Raw genomic sequence first — 22,873 nt, forward strand, 5'->3', positions numbered from 1 at the left:
TTTTGCATTGCTGTTGTCAGTAGAAGAAGGAGAAGAGACAGAATTGCTTTATGTGCCACATAATAGATTCATAGGTAACGACTAGGCTTACTGTCCTGGAGACCATTGAGAAGCCTAATCCAAACTCTTAGTTGTGTCCAAGCACCATTTCATTTAGTGACTTGCTGAAGGTCACACAGTAGGCAAATGAAGGCTGATGGAGTCAAACTTGCTATCATATGAATTACAGCTCACAGCCTTTTATACTCTGCACTAACTGTCAGTAGTAGTCCAAATGACATTTTTGCAAAATTAAACTGACAGCATAACTTTCTTCTTTTCAGAAATTCCACTTTAAAATACCAGAAGGAAATGAAATAGTCCAAGAAAAAGTATGGCACTTAAAAGACTTTGCAAGTCATATCTTCATATTCTTATGTTACCAAGGGATTATATGTGTGAAAATGTACCAGTCAGATGCAGGAATGCACAAGTTCCCATTACTAGTGTGTTGAACTGTTGTACAGCTTGACCCTTATACTTGTTGAGCAGGCTATAAAGGGATGTGTCTTTTACACTTATAAAGTGTTAGAAAATTGAAACAAGTGCATAGAAACTAATGGTCTCACTCTCCAGTTATTGCTACATTGGCAAGTGCAAAATGCACTTTCTGAGAAGTTTGCAAAATACAGACTAATATTCATTCAAGAAAATTACATAAGTATGAGTGAGAAAAGTTAGACTAATGTATTATCTGAGCATTTCATTGACAAAACGAAACTTGCAAAAATAAAAGTAAACATGATCAGTATTAATCACAACACTTCAATATTTTCAGAGACCTCAGTATGAGATTACGACATATGATACTAGTTGGGGGAGGGGGGCTGAGGATTTGACAGTAAATGAAGGAGAAACCAAGGCGTTATAAAATAGCCTATATATTTTGCAAAAAAAATGTGGAGGTCAGGGTGGAGAAGGTAAGGATGGAACATGAAAAACACCCAAACTTATTTTCATAAGAAATAAACTTCCCTCTATATATAAAAATTGTTCCTCTGTACAATGTCATGTGTGAAAGTTTTCCTTCCCAGCTACAGACTTCTGTCCTTGAAACTATATTTGATATCTGTTGTTGTTAACAAAGTTTTGACTTGTTCTTAGATACAAAAGACATCTTAGGGATTCACATGAATGTTTTCTCTTCTGATAAGCAGATTATGCTGAGTTTTCAACCTCGGCCTTTAGGAAACCTTCAACTGTTATGGCTTTGTGCACTCCTGATGCATTTTTAATATGTTGTTTAAAATAAATAAGATACTATAGAAGGGACACAGAAACAAGACTATGTTCAGTCTAACAAAAACAGGCTGTTCAACCGTTTATGTCCATCCACTGAATTAGCTGATATGTGGTGGGTGACAGGTCAAAATAATTACAGTTACGTGGAAGAAAGTTTAAGACAGCATTCAGATTCTAATTTGTATGCATCACAAGACACAACTTACTTTTGTTTTAAGAGAGAGAGAAATTACAAAGTTTTAATTAAATGCCTGTACAAGGCAGGCACTGGTCCTATATTTCTCAATATTTGTAAGGTTCTCTTTATATAAACTTCATTTTAAACAATAGTTCTGGGCTCAGAATTTAAGAATGAATGTTAAGAGGCTGATTATGGTAGATGATAAATCGTTTGACTAAACATATTTCCTAGTTGTTGGGTACTTTTGCAAGACCCCTTTAACATATATCAGAGTTTTTAATTAACGATACTGTAGCACTATTACTGCTCTTCAATAACACATATTTTGAAGGAGTGTAGGTTTTATTTACTCTAGATGCCACAGAGTTTTTAATTAACGATACTGTAGCACTGTTACTGTTTTTCAATAACACATATTTTGAATGAATCTAGGTTTTATTTACTCTAGATGCCACAGAGTTTTTAATTAACGATACTGTAGCACTGTTACTGTTCTTCAATAACACATATTTTGAAGGAGTCTAGGTTTTATTTACTCTAGATGCCACAGAGTTTTTAATTAACGATACTGTAGCACTGTTACTGTTCTTCTATAACACATATTTTGAAGGAGTCTAGGTTTTATTTACTCTAGATGCCACAGAGTTTTTAATTAACGATACTGTAGCACTGTTACTGTTCTTCTATAACACATATTTTGAAGGAGTCTAGGTTTTATTTACTCTAGATGCCACAGAGTTTTTAATTAACGATACTGTAGCACTGTTACTGTTCTTCTATAACACATATTTTGAAGGAGTCTAGGTTTTATTTACTCTAGATGCCACAGAGTTTTTAATTAACGATACTGTAGCACTGTTACTGTTCTTGTATAACACATATTTTGAAGGAGTCTAGGTTTTATTTACTCTAGATGCCAAAGCTCTTTATCTGTTTCTTAAACTGCTGTTTCCTTTTCAGTATATTAACTTCATGTATAACATTTTATTGCCATTTTTGGTAGAGCTGTTTATCTTTTCCTCTATTTAGGCCTTTGATTTTTTTTAATTGTGTTTCCTTTTTCCATTTTTAATTAACGTACCTCCTAATAATTTTCCTTTTTGGTTTTCCTTATACTTCTTAATTGATGTATGCCTTTTTCATTACCTTTGAAGTATTTCCACTATGAGTGGACAAAGTTCAACCTGTTGAGGTTCAGAATCCCCAATCTGCATTCCTAAAGAATAGCAGAAACACAATTTTTAAGTTTTTTTGAGAGGGAAGCAATCCCCCTGTAGCCTCCTGATGTGGGCCCCCCACCCACCAAACGTATATGCACTAAATCTACAATTGCTATAACTTGAAAAAGAGGGAAATTGCCCTTGAAAAGGGAATCACTGACAGCACAAGTCACCAACAGTTATCCTCGGTGGGTTAAATTGCAGGTAAATGACGCCCGCAAATTCAGTCTGTATCCACCTGTACGTTACTCCTTTGAATCCTTCCTGCTTGAGCATAACTGTGTTTTCTTCTTTTTTCTTTTAGCCACAAATATTGCTGCTTCTTTGACGGCACTCTTTATATATCTCCATTGATTTTCTGCAACATTTTTATAGCTATCAGCAAAAGCTTTTCTGACACATTATTAAATTATTCCATTTTATCAAAGTTTTCATTCCCAAAGTCCAGAACCAATGTATGTATATGCACGTGTGTGTGTGTGTGTGTGTGTGTGTGTGTGTGTGTGTGTGTGTGTGTGTGTGTGTGTGTGTGTGTGTGTGTGTGTGTGTGTGTGTGTGTGTGTGTGTGTGTGCATGGTCACACTTGAACATCTCTACCACACATTTTCAAAATGATAAACTTTACATTGTGAAGTGGTTAAAGTGATATGATCAATGCATCTATAGTTTCAACTCATGCCCCCTATAAAGCCATGACTTGATTTTTAAAAGTGAACTATCTGTGGACCCCTTTCTGGACCTTGTTTATTTTAGGTCACCTTAGCATACCTGTTAAAGTGTGGATTGGTTATTTTCACGTGTATGGTGTTTCCATTTTAGTTATCACCTGCTAGTACTTCACCTCACTACCAGATACCTCCCTAAACTAAGTCCCCCTTCCTTTATATTTTTCTTTTAAACCCCCTTCTGTATGTATTAGTGCTTGTTGGCCCCTTAATTTAGCATATCTCTCTCCTTTTATTCATCTGTCTCTGATCTCCTGTACTCTTTTCCATGTTTTTTAAGACACCGCATGCCATTCACTGCCAGCAGTGACAAACTGCACTCTGCAATGCTGCCAGCATTTGCCTCCATCTTACTACTCACCATACCCCATTCCCACCTGTCTTATCATTTCCTTTATAGTTATAGTAACCTTCCCATTTAACACTATGGTTACCTCCAAGCTAGGAGCTTTATTCATTTATTCAAATTTAATTTCCCTCTAATTTTCCTATACAAATTATACTTCTACTTTATCTCCCTCTCTGAACTGCCCATTAAGCTAGTCCTTCAACCTTACTGTCCTCCCCATCTATCTGCTATAACCTTCTTTTTCATCATTTTTTTTTTTTTTTATTTTATTTTCAACAAGGGCTTCCTCACTAAGATCGCCCCTCTACTCCTCTACCTGTTCCACTATCCACACAGATCTTGATGACAGCAAGGGCTCATTTACTGTAAGCCTGTCACTTTGTCTCTCTGTATATTTCCGTCTTTCTCTCTCTCTATCCTTGCAAATCTTGGTGGCAACAAGGGCTAGACTATACCAAATTCTCTTCCTTTAATTCCATTCACACAGTTTCTGGTGGAAGCAAAGCTTCTCAACATTAAGCCCTTTCTTCTCATTCCATGCTCTTGATGACAGTAAAAGATCTGCTCATAGCTTTGCTTCCCATCTCCATCATCATTGTCTTAGCACTCAGTAATATTTCTTTTTCCTCTTACTATTTCCTCCCATCTCTGCAGCAGCAAGAGCTTCACTTCTCTCAAACGGACTGTTTCAAACCACATTCTTCTTCCACCCCAGATACATATTCCCACTTTGATTCCCTTTTCCCTCTCAGTGTGGTACCTTCTCTCTCTCTTCCATCTCACTTCTCCAGTACCACTATACTCATGCACTCCATAACTAGTCTCTTTACACTTCCCTCAGTACAAGAGACTCCCTTCAATGACCCAGCGCTTTCATCTTCTTTTTTCCTCTGACCCTCACTCTCTCTCTTCATTTACTACTTTTATTACACCCCATATTCTGCTCTCTTCCGATAATTTACATTTTCCTACCCTCTCACCCATGCCTGTTACTCTTCTCAGGCCCTACCACTTTCTTTAGTGTCTGCATCAGCTCCTTCTTTTCTCTCTCATCTCTGTTCTCCTGTAGCCTATCCTTCACATCTTTTATCTCCTTTCACCTAATACTCACATTTCATAACCCACTGTATCTCATTTTTCAACTCCATTGTCCCATACCTTATGTACACTGCCCTCCACCCTCTGACCTTAACCATCCTTCTTCCTACATCCCTACCTTTCCTTAACTCCTATCGTATCCTTTTGGAGTCACTCACTTCCTTTTCTTCCTACAAAGATCTCAAGTTTGGCTTACATCTATACTCCTCTATGCTGACCACCACAATAAAACTGGTTTCAACCTTTGCTGCCCTCCTTATTTTGTAACCAGGCAGCATCAGACTCAATCCTGGACCTCATTCCCTAACATTTGCCATGCCATTCAGCCATCTCCAACAACCTCTTTATCACCTTCAGGCAAAACAAAAAACAGTTTGGCCTCCAAAATATTGGAGGCATTAACCCCTCATGTGGCTAAATTCATGCATTAATCCAATGGCATGACCTCACCTTTCTCATCCTCTATGAAACCTAGCAAAATGCCAACTCCCGTAATATTGTTCCATTTTTCCACACTACAAATCTTTCCATATAATTCAACATAATCTTAGGATAAGTACAGGATGCATACACCTTTCCAAAAAATATCTCTTGTACACCCATTTTGCCATGTCATCTGTCACTCATTTTGCATATTCAAATAAGATGATGAGGCTTGGGTGTTCATTTAAGTAGTTTATTACACACAAACACATTGGGATGCATGACTGGGGCTTTAAACTTGAACAAACTGACTGACTACTACATATATGCATGCTTTCACTCTGGCTGCTCACTCAAGATGGCACTCTTGCTTGCATGTACTCATTAATTATATGCATGTGCCCACAGAATGGAATGGCTCTTAAACATACACTCTGATCTACATCCTCCCTCTTAGACTAGTCTGTCATGCAATGAAAAATGACATTTGAATAGGCATGCAAATTATACAGACAATAACAAACAATAACAATCATGTCCAGGTTGCCATGTATCTAGGATTAGTTCTTGAGATACAACCCGACCTCGTAATGTAATAATTAGAACTGGGTTTAGAAACAGGGACAGTCACTGAGGAATGTTCTGCTTCAAGATTTTCAGGGATACTTTCATGAACAGGAACAGATGATGAATTGTTCTCTGGAACAGGAACATTGGAAAAATCACTCTGGAGAATCAGAGTCTCCATTACAGGCACGATGCTGTAACACTGTCTTGAACACTGGTAATAAATGTTTCCAATTCCACCTAAATTCCATCCTTTGCGATTCAACGATGTATGATCTTGGTTCTTCACACAAATGTTTCACATGTCCAATCTGATCAAATCCTTTTGCTGACTGCATCCTCACTATCTCGCCTTCTTTTAATAGAGTTAGAGGTTTGCTGGTTTTGTCATAGTAGGATTTTTGAGACAAATGCTTCTTTAGAAGTTGAGCTTTTACTGCTTTGTTGTTTTTAGCACAGGGAACCAACAAATTCTTACTGATTGGTAGTGTAGTTCTGGTTTGCCTCAACATAAGTCTCTGAGCAGATGAACCAAGTAAATTGTCATGAGAAATGTTGCTGAGATTAAGCAAATTTAGAAAAACATCAGTATTGTCTTGTCTGGATTTCTCTAACAGTTGTAATGCACTTTGAACTGGACGTTCAGCCAAGTATTTGACTGTGGGTATTCAGGACTACTAGTAACATGAACAAAGTCCCACAGTCCAGCAAATCTTATTTATTTTATTTATTTATTTATTTGACATTTGTTAACTGGGTTAGTCTGACAGGACAAGAAGCCCTTTTTCAGCACAGGCCCAAGGAGAAAAGCTCCAAACATATAAAAACATATAACACTTAAACATATACAAATAGAAATACAGAGCTAAACTATTATGATAACAAGGAACTTGAGAAGTATAAAAGATATAAATCATAAACAATTACAAAAACAGAATGCAAAGCTTAAAACTAATACCGTACTTTCCCCAAAATAAGACCGGGTCTTATACTTTTCCCCCGCCAAAATACGCATTATGGCTTACTATCAGGGGATGCCTTATTTACCCCCACCCGTACAACAATCTACATTTATTCATGTACAACAATTGACATTTATTCATGTACATAAATCAACATTTATTCATGTACACAAATCGACATTTATTAATGTACACAAATTGACATTTATTTGGTACTTTTCCATTATTGGGCAACAGTTCTAGATAACGTGTTAACAGTTGTGTGAAAATTCTATATAAACAGTGCAACAAACATTTCAACTTCAGAATATCTACACCTTGGCTTTCACAGAGCAATATTTCATGCTTAACAGAATGTACAGAAAAATTCCAATACATGTGTATTGGAGGAGGGGAATAAAACAGGTGAATAACTGCCACTTTTTGAGTGGTGATGCTTTCTTTATTCCTTACCCAAACCGTAATAGAAGAATGATGGAAAGTTATAAAAATGAAGTCTGGGAACTAGTGGCCTTACTTTGTAATTACCCCTTGATAATGAAACATTACCTTAATACAATAAAGTCAAAAAACTGACAAGAGCTTGCTGGCAGCTGAAAGCAGAAGCAATCCATTCTGTTGCCCCGATAACGGAAAAGTTATTCAAATACAGTCATGTAATCTTCTGGAACATTGTCATAAGTCTCCAACCCCCGATTTCTGGCCTGAATTTCTTGCAACTCCATTTCCTGTGGAACCATTGGCCCCAATCTGTCATGCCTAGCAATAGAGCTCTCCTTAAATGAGCACTGCTTGTCCATGCAGCCTGCTCGTAGTGCATTGGCAACACAGCTGTCAGTGATTTTATCCCATGAATTCTTCACCCAAGTAATGACCTCTTGCAGGCTAGGCTTCACAAAGTTTCCACGCTGATTTCTCTCCATTCTATTTTCAATGTAGTCATTGAGTTCTATGCACAAATGGTTCTTGAATCGCTTGTTTATTGCAATATCAAGAGTCTGGAGATAGGCATTCCTGCGGGAATTATTATTTGATCTATTCTTTTCTGTGCAAGGATGTTCTTCATGTCTTTAGTGCGGTGAGTGCTGGCTGAATCCCAGACTAGCAGACCTCTTTCAACACCTCGCAAAACAAGTGGCAGCATTACATCGACCCACTTCCTTATAACTGCTTGTGTGCACCAGGCTTTTTTGGTTTCAAGAATGTAAATGCCTGAAACATGCTCATCTTATCTTTCTTGGCCTTACTAATGATTAGAGGTGGGGTTTCCTTTCCATCTAGGCAAACTGCCAAAATACAGGTAACACGTGCACTTTTGCAACCAGTGGATGGAATGTAGATTGACGAGGCACCCCTCTGATCAATTGTTGTTTGAGATCCTTGGCCCATAAACACTGCAGTTTCATCCATAGCAATGATGTTGGAGAGTTGGTATTTAGAAAAGTCAATGCCATCAACAAAGGACTTGAATGCAAGTGCATGTTTAATAACTTCAGTATTTTCCAGCTTGAACAGTGTTGTTGATCTTCTTAGAGTCAGTCCATATCACTGAAGGAAGCCATCCAGCCAATGTTGTGATGCTTTGAATTCTTCTGGGGATATTTCTAACTGTGGTGCCATTGAAAGGGCAAATTCTTGACTATCAGCCCTGCACACAACCAAAGCTTCTGCTCTCCTGTTAGCAATCCATTCACAGGTGAAGTCTTCCAACTCAGGAAATAATGGTTGCCGACCTGATCCACACTTGCACTTCTTAGGATTTTCCTCGTCCACCTGTTGACTGAGGTTATCGTACTCTGCTCGCCATTTTTGGACCATTCGGAGATCCAACTTCTCTTTGCAGGAAGCCATCAGATTCTTTCCCCGGGAGTCCTCCACAATTCCTTTCATGTACTCAATGGAATAGCTCTTTCTTTTTGCACTCATCTTGTCTGGGGGGTTTAATTGAAGACTTACGAGACAGGAGTGGCAACAAAAATGGCAACAGTTAAGAAGACACAACCACAACCGTTTGTTATCAAGTAAGCATGTTTTACATGCAATGTCTCTACGTTGGCCAATCAAAGTACACTTGCCAGTGTTTATGGGCCAAGGATCTCAAACATCAAGTGTGAGTGAGGATTAGGGTTAAAGTAAGAATTGTGGAGGACTCCTGGAGAACGAATCTTTCAACTGTCTGCAAAGAGAAGAAGTTGGGTGTCTGAATGGTCCGAAAATGGTGAGCAGAGTACGATAACCTCAGTCAACAGGTGTCAATATTATTATTTTATAATTCAACATGTCCATCATGTGTTGTTGACTATCTTAACTGGGGCTTATTTTTGGGGTAGGGCTTATATCATGACCACCCTGGAAAACCATGTTAGGCCTTATTCTCTATTTAGGTCTTATTTACGGAGAAGTATGGTAATGATAACAGGAATTTGTATGGTTTACCAACAGCAACCAGTCAGATTAACATAAGAATAAAAATAGTAGCATTCCCACAGAAAGTAAGAGTAAAATTAAAACTTGCCACATAGTCAACAAGTTAGTAAATGTAGAGTAATTTTTGCTACAATATTTGTCTGAGAGAGAACAGGATTATGTATAGCCTTAGTTTTTGATATTTAGGTAGACTGTCAGCATGAAGAAAGAAAAGAAATAGGGGTGTAGTTACTATAACAATGTAATTAGCAGAGATAAAGGGGACAGAAATATGAAAAGAGAACAAGTCAGGTTGGAGTAGGGCAGGGGCCCTACTGTTTTGAGCGGCTGACTTGTAAATTGTGCACCATTGTCAGAAATGACTTTGTGCGGACTACCATGGACAGATAAATGTCTCTTCAACTTTGTAATGATAGGATGTTAGATTAGGAAGCAGGTCAATCTCAAACCAATTTGAATAAGAGTCTACTAACACCAAGTAATGTTGACTATTCCACTCGAAAATATCTCTAGCTACTGTTGACCAAGGTAGTTCAGAGATTTGGCTTAACTGAAGTAGTTCTTTCTGCTAATGTGGTTTAGTACTATTACAAACGGAACAAGTTGAAAGTACCTTCTCAATATCTTTTGACACAGAAGGCCAAAATACTAGACCCCTTGCCCTTCTTTTGGTAGAATCAGTTCCTGGGTGGCCACGATGCAAGATTTTAATATACTCTGTTTGCAAGGATTTTGGAGCTACCACTTTTGGACCTGACATGATGATACCATCTTCCAACAAAATCTTATCTCTGTAAAGAAAATACTGATACAATTGCTTTGAAGGCCATCCTTGACTGATAAAGTGGTTGAGCTTCTGAAGAATTGGATCTGAAACTGTGTGATTTCTAAGCTCATCAAGATGCATGGAAGAAGAATTTCTCACTTCCATGACTTCAAAATCAGATTTCGCATTTTCATGCTGTTCAGTGTTTTTTCTGCGTGATCTGAATAAAGTATCAACAAGATAAAGAAGTTTGCCTTTTGTATAGACCATTCTGAAACTGAACTTTTGCAGTTTGAGCATCATGCATTGCAGTCTTGCACGAGCTGTGTGCATTGGCTTTTTCAAAATAGTGACCAAAGGTTGGTGATCATTTTCGATTTGAAAAGGTCAGCCATAAATATAATCATGGAACTTTGAACATGCAAACACAATTGCCAAAAGCTCTTTCTCTATTTGAGCATACTGCATCTCAGTTTGGGTTGGAGTTCTTGATGCATAGGCAACTGGTCTACCATCTCAAAGAGTGACTGTACCAAGACCAAACTTAAAAGCATTACAGGAAGAGTTACTGGTTTGTGAACATCATAGTATCTTAAAGTGGATGGACTAGCAATTTTCTGCTTCAGGACATCAAATTCTCTTTGGTGTTCTTCTGATCAGGACCAGGTTACATCTTTGCATGACAATTCTCTTAGTGGTGCTGAAAGTTCACTTAAATCTGGAATGAACTTGCCTAAATAGTTGACAGTGCCAAAAAAACTTTGTAAGGCTTAGACATTGTCTGGAGCTGGCATCTCAAGAATTGCTGTTTGCTTGGACATATCTGGTCATAAGCTTGAACTAGTAAACAAATGACCCACATAAGTAACTTTATTTAGCCTGAATTTACATTTCTGAGGAGTCAGCTTAAGGTTCACTTCATGACCATGTTCCATAACTTTCTTGAGGTTTCTATCATGTTCAACTTCACCATTGCCTTCTACAAGAATATCATCTATATTATAGCACAGGGATAGCCAGAAAAAAATGTGTTCCTTCGCATGTTGAAAGACTTCACTGGAAGAATATATTCCAAATGGCATTCTCAAAAATCTGTACCTTCCAAATGGTGTACTGAAAGTCTTTAGCAGGGAAGATTTTTGATCAAGAAAAATTTGACAAAATGAACCTTTTGTATCCAAGACAGAAAAAAACAGTGACATTTGACATGAGGGCGGCAACTTCTTTAACTGTATGCATTGGATGATGAGGTCATTTCAGTGCTTTGTTCAAATCTCTTGGATCAATACATATTCTAATATCATCTGAGCTTTTCTTATGAGCTACCACCATGGAAGATACCCATTCTGTTGGTTCTTTTACTGGACAAATTACTCCTAGCTGCACCATTCTGTCTAGCTCAGCTTTGACTCTGTTCTGCATAACTACTGGAACTTTCCGTGTTGATCTGATGACTGGTCTTACCTTGTGGTCTAACTTCATGGAGTACACAACTGGGAGTTTGCCTAGTTTGTCTTCAAAAATATCAGCATAGTCAGAAAAAATGGTTTGGGTGAACTTTGAGCTGTTATCATTCGAGCTTACATGGTGGACTTCTTTATTAAGTGAAAGCAGCCCCATTTTCAAACTGTCTTTGAGGCCTAATAATGACTGCATGTGTCTCTTGACTACATAAAACTGCAAGTCATAGTTGTTCCCAGTAGAATAACATGAAAGTACTACTGAGCCTTTGGTCTGAATTCCTTCTCTACCATAAGCAACAAGCTTCACACACTTTGCCAAATCAAGTTGTTCCCCAGCTCTTACTCTAGCAAATGTTTCTGCTGACATAACATTGCACTTTGAACCAGTATATATTTTAAGCTCTATAGATCTCCCATTAATCAAAACAGTACAAAATATTTCACTCTTTGCCCATAAATCTACTGCATTAACTATTTCACCAAGCACAGACACACCGTCAGCATAAAAAGTAGGTGTGCAGCTTTCTAATTGATCAACTTGCCTCTTTGTATCTCTTTTTAATAAAATAACATGCCATTTTAGATTCACAAAGCCTTTTGAAATGATTTCACTTTTTACATATGTGGCACTGCTGACCAAAAGCTAAATACTTTTTTCATTTGGGCTAATGGTTTCCACCACAATTACAACAGTTGGCTATGAGGTTTGTCACAGGTTTTGCCGAATCACCCCTCTGCTTTACTGAGTGTGCCCTGGGTTTTACTGTAGCTGCTCTTGGTTTCATAGGAACCATGCCCTTAGGTCTGCATCTTTTAACCTCATGCTGAATACTATCAACATTAACACTGGAAGGAATTTCTTGCGTGCCTTTCTCACTTGTATGCATATTTGTGTGCTTTTCTGTGAGCTCATATATCTGACAAATCTTTATGGCCATGTTTAAAGTTAAATCACTTTTTCAAAGCAAAATCTTTCTCACTGCATCATTATTAATACCACATGCAAGCCTGTCTTTTATTATCTCATCTCTCTGATCACCATATCCACATGTTTTTGTCTTTTTCTCAAGTCAGTTATATATGCTGCAAAAGTTTCACCAGGCATTTGATCTTGTGTAAAATAAGTGCCTTTCTATTGTAATATTCATTTGGGGGTTGCACATTTCTCTAAATTTATGTTTTAAGCACTCGGGGTCTTCCTGTGTTTCAGCCTGTACCACAATATGGTGGTCTTCCCTCTCCCCTGCATACACAGCAGGTGCATACACAAATGTACACCATTTTTCAGTGATTCTGACCCAGCTAAATTAAGCAGTATTATTATCAAATACAAGTGGACTGGGTCTGAGAATTCCTTCTGCCATGTCAACAAATTGCTTTTAAACACAGTACAAACTTGGCCCTTGTAATTACATACGAACATACACACACCAGGTACTGGTAATAATATTCAAATACACAATCTCTTTGAAATGACTGTACTTTGTGCGATAACTGCACTGTAATAATGCGCACACTTGCCAATGCTTTGCACACTTTGGATTCTTCAAATAGCTACATTTAAAAAGTAGCACCTTGTGAAAACATAGGTTAATTTTCCTTTTTTTTAGACATTTTATGTGATTCAGAAGTTATTTTGAGCAGTTTCTTAAGTATTTTGAATATTTTTATCAATATGCCACAGTTTCAAACATTTTGTTTAATTAGAAATTCATTTTTAACATTTTGAATGATTTGTTTTATATTCGTTGAGTACAACATAATTTAAATGAGTTTTAGTACCTAGAGATTTGTTTCTGACCTGTATGCTAGTTGTTTGAGCTTTGGATGATCCACTCATATATATTCCTCCATTACTAACTGTGTGCCTCATGGTTTTGACTTTGGATCCCACTCTGACACCATGTTGCTTGTCTTGTGTATTCAGATAAGACAATGAGGTTTGGGTGTTTGTTTAAGTAGTTTATTACACAGAAATACATCAGGATGGATGACTGGAGCATTAAACTTAAACATACTAACTAACTGCTACACACATACATGCTTTCACAGTGGCTGCTCACTCAAAATAGCACTCTTGCTTGCACATGCTCAGCACTTATATGCACGTGCCCATAGACTGGAATGGCTCTTAAACGTACAACACACACTGTGATCTACATTTTCCATAGCAGATGAATACAGCCTCATCTGATTAATTGTTGACTTCTGCCTCGACAGTAGCATTAAAATAACAATAGTCATTGTATGTTTATCAGCTCTTAACTCTGTCACAAGCCCTGCCTCTATCTTTCAAGATATCTCACCCCACTTTATTAATTCTCATTTACTGATTGGTTTCATATTCATTGATTTTAAGCAAAATGACCTAGGCCCACTCAGTCATGATTTAAAAATGGCTTAGCTTACTTTGGACTTGATCAGCTTGTACAATATATTACTAGACTTCATTTCATCACCAACAAACATTGCCTCATACACTTTGCTCTTACCAAGCAGCCCAACAAAATTTAATATCTAGCAGTACTTCCACCTAACCCAAGTAGCCATGCTCCAGTCTTATGCTTCCCTCCATGTCCTCATAATTTATTCTCTCAACAATGACTTGCTGGCTATTAACTGGACTCACTTTACACTTCCACACCCCCTGAAGATGCCTATCAATTCCTAACTGGTACATTTCTTGACCATAAATCAAGCACTTTCCACAAATCTTCCATCTCAGGAAAAATAAAATAGAGGAATTGATGTTCCTCAGTTTTTCACAGCTGCTAAAAGACAGGGAGAAAGCATGAGACCCTGGAAGACAAGTCTCAGAGATACAACTAGATATGGCTATATTTCCCTTTACAACTCAGAAAAAAAGAAACTTACAGACAAAAAGAACTTTCATGGAGAAGAGTGATTTTCAAGATTCACTCCTCCTGAGTTTTCAGTTTTCTTTATTTCAGATTGTTGGCACTTGGAATTTCTATTGCCAACATTTCAATTGAAACCCAGTTAAAACAGGCTTCCCTATGTAAGTGGCTTGTCAGAGACATGCAGTACAATACCAAACAGTCTGCCTTGCTCTCCAAACAAGTGTGTTTCTAGAAAGAAACAATATAGCCACTCCCATGAGTCTTTCTCCTCAAAAAATTCAAAAACATTTTATAATTCCCTCATTCTTTTTTCACAATATGCCCATAACGTAGATGCTTAAATCCCTATTTTTCCCTCTTAAAAAATCTTATAAGCAAATTGTGAAACTGCTTGATGAATTACTCATCAATAGCCAACCAGAGTCCAATGCATTTACCAGGGTTCTTAAGGCTGTTCAGAGTTTTTATTTTTCAAAAAACATGCCATCTCTGAAAAGAAACAGTTATCTTCCCTCTGCAACTAAAACTCTCCCACCGATGTCTCAGACTATGATTGTGCATTCTTTTTCCCTTCCTAGCCAGACTCCTTGAAAATGCTGTTCCCAAGCCTCTGAATTCTCTGACAGCTGTCATATTCTGCCTAAAGTTCAGTATGAATGTTTCAAACAGATGAAGCAGACAAACAGATATTCTCTTTCTTACAGACTCATTTCTTACAGCTACGGATAGAGGCCTTATGGCTAGAACTCCCATTACTGTTGTCACTAAAGCAGTCAGCTCTGCCAGCCATGCTCTCTTTTTTCAGCTGCTTACACACCGACAACTTTTCGACATGACCCTAAATTAGTATGGTGACTGTTTAACAAACAAACCTTTTTTGGGTGAAATTCAGTTTCTAATCTTTTAACCCCAGCATTTTTTCTATGGGGTTCCCAAAAGCTATGCCTTGTGACTTTTTTCACCTCCCTTTTTATTATATCCCTGTCTTTAGACATCCAACTTACAGACAGCCTTATAAATGGCAATGACCTTATTTTAGCTTCCTTGGGCTCATAGTAATAAGTCTGTCTCTCATCAAGACCTCTCCAAATTCCTCTTCTGGTAAAAAGATAAGCAGCTATTTCTCAGTTAAAATAAAACTAGAGGCTTGCCTTTTGTTATATCCAGCAGAATAAAATCCAGCTCTTCCTCTGAAATATTTTTTTTATTCCAAAACCAGGTAAAAAAAGACAGACAATGATATAAATTGAAAAAAATGTATTACAATCCAATGACACATTTAGAACTTCAGTGCCAAGTAAGTTGATAATTAGAGATCAGGAAGGCTATGAGGCTAGACCTATAGTTAACCTAAAGCAGAAACATAAAATATAAATAGGGTATGAAACTCAATAAATATCAAGGCTATATGTGCAGAGGAAAGGGATGCACAGAATGCCAGGAAGCCCTTAAAGTAGTAACATAACCAATCAGAGGACAGCCAGTTCAGGCCACATTTTTGCATACAAAAGTCCAGTAGACAAACATATAAAAAGTATGCTGCACTGCTAGGACCCTGAGCAGAGTACCTCACATGTGTGGAACCAAAATACTAATTGGATTGTACCAGCAACCTTCATAACCTGGTAGAACAATATTTGAAATATTGACCATCAACATCCAAGCATATTTTCTCACAAAGGAATTCCATTTATATATAGTTGGTAAATGAGGGGGTTTTGTCATTCTGATGATATATATAGCCTAGTCAAGAAACATAGTTGTAATAGTCAAATACCTTGGATCTGAGAGATTCCTGAAATAGCATCACATTTCCCAAGCATCCAAATACTCAACTCTAATAGCATCCAAAATTAGGAAGCAACTAGGCTAATTCTCTAACATCTTGCCAGACAAGAGCAATATAGTAACATCCTCAAAACTTAGGAAACTGTTCAACTATCACTTCATTGAAGCTCTGAAAAGCCACTGGCATAAAGAATGCTGTTTTTACTGGGTCCCTATTGAAATGTTGGCAGTCAAAATACTAAGTAACAAAAATTTGAAAAAATAAAAAAACTAAAACACAGGAGAAGAACAAATCTTGAAAATGGTTCTTTTCCTTAAAAAATTCTTGTTACAGGGATAGGGGAAAGCACCTCCTGCACCCCCACCACTAAACTTACATATATTAACTCAGAGATCGCCATACCGATGAGAAAGGGAATATACCAAGAAATGGCATCTCAGACTTGGTATATGTAATTCTATTCTTTCGGCCATTCAGTCTCCATGTTTTGGGACTCGCTCTAGCGGGTCACGACAATTCAAATAGTTACCATTTTTACCACCTCAGTAGGAGTCCAGTATCTTGCTGAAACTAGTTTCAGCCGATGTATCAATTACTTGGAAAGATTAGCAGAGTATCCAACAGACTTTTTTAGTTTTTTCAATTTGATACTAGTATTCTAATATTAATTTTCTAGATTTGAATATTAGAAAAGATGGAAAAGGAAAATAGACCAAATAGAAGGACAACAATATGAACAACAATTGTGGAAATGCAGTTCCTGTCAATGGATTTCAATAAGCAAAGATTTTGTACATCCTGAATTACCATTTGTATTTGTGGTGGTGTCCTGCCTTCTTGACAGTCACTTTAATAGACTATTAAATGCTTTGTAAAATTATGTAGACATAAAAAGCACCTATATGATCTTATGAATATTTATAAACACTTGCTACAAGCATAAATATCATATTTTATTTTAAATAATCTACATACACTTCTTTACATCCACATTCAGTCAAAAGTCAATACTTATATATATAGGATGTTATATATTATGTATATATATAATTAATACATTTAATATTACACCTGATTGGTGAATTTGATATATATTTTATTATAGTATTTTTTAATATGTGTTTTAATATGTGTTTTTAAAAAATTCTATAACAAATATTTACTGAACTATTTATTCAACAAATATATATATATTATACACTTTTTGTTTGTTTTGTCCACTTATTAATAAATTTGATGTAACAACATATATATATTTGTTTTAATAACTTCAATTCAAAATTATTTATGCATTTTTTTTTCAATACTGCTGCAAACTCGTCTATTTATTATTTATTATTTATATTTATATTTTTGGATATGTTACATGTCTTTGAGCAATCTGATTTGAGTAATAACTGTCAATCTTCATTCTCCCACAGAAAACCTTTTCTATATGGGTCTGCAACAATTTTGATGAGGAGTTTTTACTATCCCTAAAAACAAGGAGCATATATGTAGTATCTTAATTAAGGCTTTGTAAGCTGCCAGACCTTTGGCATATGTTTAATGTACCAGCAGCATGCCATACAAATTATTCCACCCCTCAAATACCTTGACCTTCACCTAGTCACAATCTTCTTGATAGGCACCCATGTTAATATTGTTAAGAATAAAATTAACCGGCCCCTCCTTGCATACAGAAAGATCTTCTACTTCCTTACCTTTCAAAGTCGCTTCACCATAAGTAACGGCATTCTCCACCCATGCTGGAATACAGACTCCTACTACTCGCCAAATTCTCCAACAAAAATTACCACACCCTTCAGTCTCTCTCCAATGAAATCATCAGTTTATCCTCCTGTCACCCAAACAAAAAAAAAGAGCACTGCACTATACTTTGTCTTGCAAATTGTCTAACTGTTAAAGAAATTGCTGACCTTCTACTAACATTCAGCTATAAAATCTTAAATTCAACACCATATCTGTACTTCCCTCAAATTACTTCTCAAATGTGCTACTTATTTCTTTACATCCCACACTGCAGGTTCCCTGCTTTTAGACAGACCTTCTTCCAACAACCTTGACAGCTTGGACCATACCTTCTCCATCTTAGGTCCCAAAGCCTAGGGTGCCACGTGCCCTCATATTAGGAACCCTCAATCACTTCCTGCCTTCAGAGCCTACATACCCACTGACTTAGAGAAAGAGTTCCTTATTCTTGATAGTGTCTTACCTTCTAAGTTGTTTCCTTTTTCCTCCACCATATCCACTCTTTTATCTTCACTAACTTTCAAAACCTCAGCTGGGAAAAGCAGTGTCTACATTTAATTTTCATCTTTTATTAAATATATAGATAGTTAATTCTTTACTTTGACACACAAGCTTGTTACTTCTATACTAAGCAATTAACTTTGTCAGTGTTGTGTTTGCAGTTTGTTATTAAAACTTATATAAGTGCATTTGTTGACTTGGACTATTCTGTGAATAAATTTCACTCTGTACAATTTTTTCTGCTGTGCTGAAATGGGTATTTGTAGGTCAGTTATCAGTTCACTACCCTGGTAAACAAATATATAAATAGAATAAATATTCATTAAAAATTCATTTGCAGGAGAGGGTGCAATAATGTACGTGTTTGTGTTTGTATGTGTGTGCATGCACACACAGATACACACACACATATACACGTACACATACGCCTGCATATACACACACACACACACACACACACACACACATGTGTACACATACACACACACACACACACACACACACACACACACACACGCAAAGATATATGATACATGGAGAATGAAAGAGAAGAGAGAGAGAGAACTGTGCTCATTTAGTACTTGGTGTGCCTGGGAGGTTTTTTTTTCCATTCTTGTTAACAGGAAGTACTGTAATAAGACAGAGACAGAATGAGACAGACAGAGCGAAAGTAAAATGTGGTCTTGACAGAATTTTGTGTTGAAGTGTAGTATGAAATTTGAACTGAATCAAAATGAGTAAAGATCAACTGTTTGCATCAGTTCTTTGTGATAATTAAATATAACCTAAAGGTTGAAATGAATCAAAAACGTTAGTGTAGCTACCTTGTCAGAGACATTAAAATGCTGAACTGTTGCTTGTATCTCTTCTGTGTACGTTCATGAAGTTGAGGAAATTAAGTATTCATCTTTAATTTGTTTTCTTCAGAAAAAGATCCAGACAGCAGTTAACCTTAAAGACTAAGTGGTTGTCACTATTTTGCTGCAGCAGATAAATAATATCCACGCTATGTTAACAGGTCTGTTGATAAAAATAGGACATTTATAATATAAATTATCGTCTTCTCTGTGCACTAGATCAGTACAGCAGAATGCTGTTACCACTCTGCAGGATTCTAATTAAAGTACATCAGGGGCCATAAAACAATTACTCCTAAGTCATTCTCCAGACTGAAAGTATCTCTTCATGTTCTAAAAGACTGGAATCCTGAACAGTTCCATCAAAATAGATGCTGGAGAAACCAGCTAGGGATGGTGAAAAATGAAGAGACACTACTGATTACCTCTTCTTGGGGAGAAGTTCAAAGTACATTTACTGGGGGGAATGTGTCTTCATTAGTGCATTTCCAGATAGAGGCTAAAGACGTTAAGAGACCTGTCACTCCTCAAAAAGAAGCAGACCTGCCTGAGGGGCTGGTTAACCTACAAAAACAAGTGACATCCCCGCATTGTGTTCATTGCGTGGTCACCTCTGGAGTACTTACTGTAGCATACATGGATTAAGATGTAAGGCATAAAATCCCTTGATGGCCACCGCTGTGACGGACAACTCCTAATATGTAGAAAATGGTCAGATGGCCTGCAGGCAAAGGTGTGACATATTAAAAAAAAAAAAAAAGAAATTAAACACTGAAGCTTTAATGCAGCAAACCATACATATGTAAGAACCTATGCTTAAGCATTCTCAAGTATCACTGCAGAATGTTCTCCCAGACACACCGGGGGAGGGGGTATACAATCTAAGATAAAAGTTGTCTCTGTATCCAGAAGATGATGGCCACAGATGATGTTAAAGTATATTTCTTATCCTTATAAGGAACTTTAGAGAAACATATAAAGAGAGAGAGATAGCAAGCACTTGCATAGGTGAGATTACCTGACCTGATCTTTAATGGAGTGCACTAGTAGTTGTACTTTCATCTTGAGCCATCACAATTCAGTGACCGCTGCATGGTAAAGGCCAAACTTCCTGCATTATTACACTAAGTACACCTGCCTATGTATAGTGGTTCATGGACAGCTGTTTATGTACAGCAGTTTATACATGGTTGTTTCTATACAGTGGTTTATGCATTTCAGTTTCCTGACTAAATATGACAAGACTGTACAATTACAGATATTCAAAAATGCAGAAATTACAGATATTCAACCTGACAAATATTATTCAAAAATACGGCCCAAACTTGAGATGACCATATTCAGTGTTTTTTTATTGAATTGCTTATAATAAACCATTTCTTGAGAAGTTAAGTGTGTGTGTGTGTGTGTGTGTGTGTGTGTGTGTGTGTGTGTGTGTGTGTGTGTGTGTGTGTGTGTGTTTGTTTATATCAAAGTTAACTAAAACAAAGAGTAAAAAGGTCACACAGATAACCACCTGGTTAAAAAACACAAAAAGAAAAATCTAGCAAAGCTAGACTGCTAACTGTGTGATACCTTAAACACCTTGCATCAGAGGCCTCATGGGATATATGCAAATCAGCATTTGAGGATATCAGGTGTTTCAGCTAAATGGCAATTCTGAACGTCCATGACTTTTTATTTTACTTTCTAAACATGCATAAGAATTTAAAAAGGTGAGAAAGCCTTTTAAAAGGTAAAAATGCTAAACAAAAAACATAATTCAACAGTTATTGCTAATGGTAAAAAAAATTATTGGATGACACAAGATTAAAAAGCAAACAAAGGCATGTTTCTGATGTGTCATCCAATAAATTCTTTGTTTCTATTAGCAAGAACTGTTGTATTAAGTTTTTTGTCTAGCATTTTTACCTTTTAAAAAGCTTTCTTACCTTTTTAAATTCATATGTATGTTTACTTTGATATAAACACACACACACACACACACACACACACACACACACACACAAACTTCTCAAGAAATGGTCTATTATAAGCAATTCAATAAAAGAACTGAATACGGTCACCTCAAGTTTGGGCCGTATTTTTGAACAGTATTTGTTAGGTTGAATATCTGTAATCGTACAGTCTTGTCATGTTTAGTCAGGAATCTGAAATGCTGCTCACATATTTCAGGTGTGAGCGATCACATATTAACAGGAATTCTGAACAGTTAGGATTACAGCGGCACCATATGTGTATATTGTACCATGATTGAAGATTACAAAGAGGCAGTAAAACAAGTTCTAGAAGGAATAAGCTGAAGTGGCTTGACATTAAATAAGTTCAAATTTGAATCGGTAAAGAAGTATTAGAGTTTAAGAAGTACGTCCCCTGACCTGTTTTTTCTTGGTTTAATAAGAACGTTAGTATAGTGATATCACTAAGGAGAAAACAAACAAAAAAGGGCTATTTCTTTTGCATATTAGAAGGGAGAAAATAACACTGGTCTCTACAGTTAAGGAATCTACAATAATCTAAAGGAATCTAAAAGCAACGGAGAAACACACTCACGAAGAGCAGAGGATTATATCAACATTCTTGTGTTCCTTTTCTAGAATGTTGATGGTGAGAGAAACTGAAGGACAAACTGGGAAAGGCAGTGCATGCTAACCAGATCTGTTTTTATATAGATGCCATATAAAATAATTAAGTTATCACATTTTGTCTGTTGTAAAAAAATATGGAAACTGCAAAAATATCATCAGTGAAACAACAAGTGGTAATAGGATTTGCAAGAAAACATACTAGCAACTTTGTAGAGTGGGTCAGCTGAAATAGCCTATAGGTCTCATTTGGTTGTAGTAAAGACAAAGTTATTAGTTAAAAAGAAAATCTGGCTTTCAAGAATGGATCTTTTAACTGAATCTATATTAAGTGATTGTATAACATGCATTGTACAAGAAAACAGTGGTAAAAATGTATTTGTTCCTTTGCAGATAACAGCTTTTTCCTGTCCGAATTTGCAATTAAATAAAGAAAAATCTGTTTGCAACCTATTATATGAAGTCAATTCCCTATCTCTTGCCTTTTGAGGAGTGATGATCTCTGAATGGTGGAAGAAGAGGATGAATCACCTTTTATTACGGTTATAGTGGCTATGAAGGAATGACAAGGTCCTTTGGGTATAGTTGCTATGAAGGAATGAAAAGGCCATTTGAGTATAGTGGCTATTAGGGAATGAAAAGGCCATTTGGGTATCATGGCTACGAAGGAATGAAAAGGCCATTTGGATATAGTGGCTATGAGGGAATGAAAAGGCCATTTCAGGAGGAATAAGACACTATGTGTGTCAACAATGAAGGTAAGGGCTAGAGGAAGAAGCACATCCATGACTGAATTTCTAGGACCTATGTGTTCTAATCAAATAATAGAACCACAGACTGTTATTTTTTTTAACTTGCAGTAGGAAATATTTCTTGCAGCTGGGTAAGGATTGTTCAGTGCTAAAAAGAAAGTGGAACAAATGAATTTTATTGACAGACAAAAAGGAAAAAATATCTTAAGCACTCGCAACTAAAAAAAAAACAAACAAAATAATCAAGCATAAAAAGGCATGTTAAAATGATAGAATGGTACCTGAAACAAATCAGGTTAGTAAATATGTCATTG

The sequence above is a fragment of the Protopterus annectens genome, chromosome 4.part0 (genome assembly GCF_019279795.1).
Source record: "Protopterus annectens isolate FY-2018-M chromosome 4.part0, PAN1.0, whole genome shotgun sequence".
Classification (NCBI taxonomy): domain Eukaryota; kingdom Metazoa; phylum Chordata; order Ceratodontiformes; family Protopteridae; genus Protopterus; species Protopterus annectens.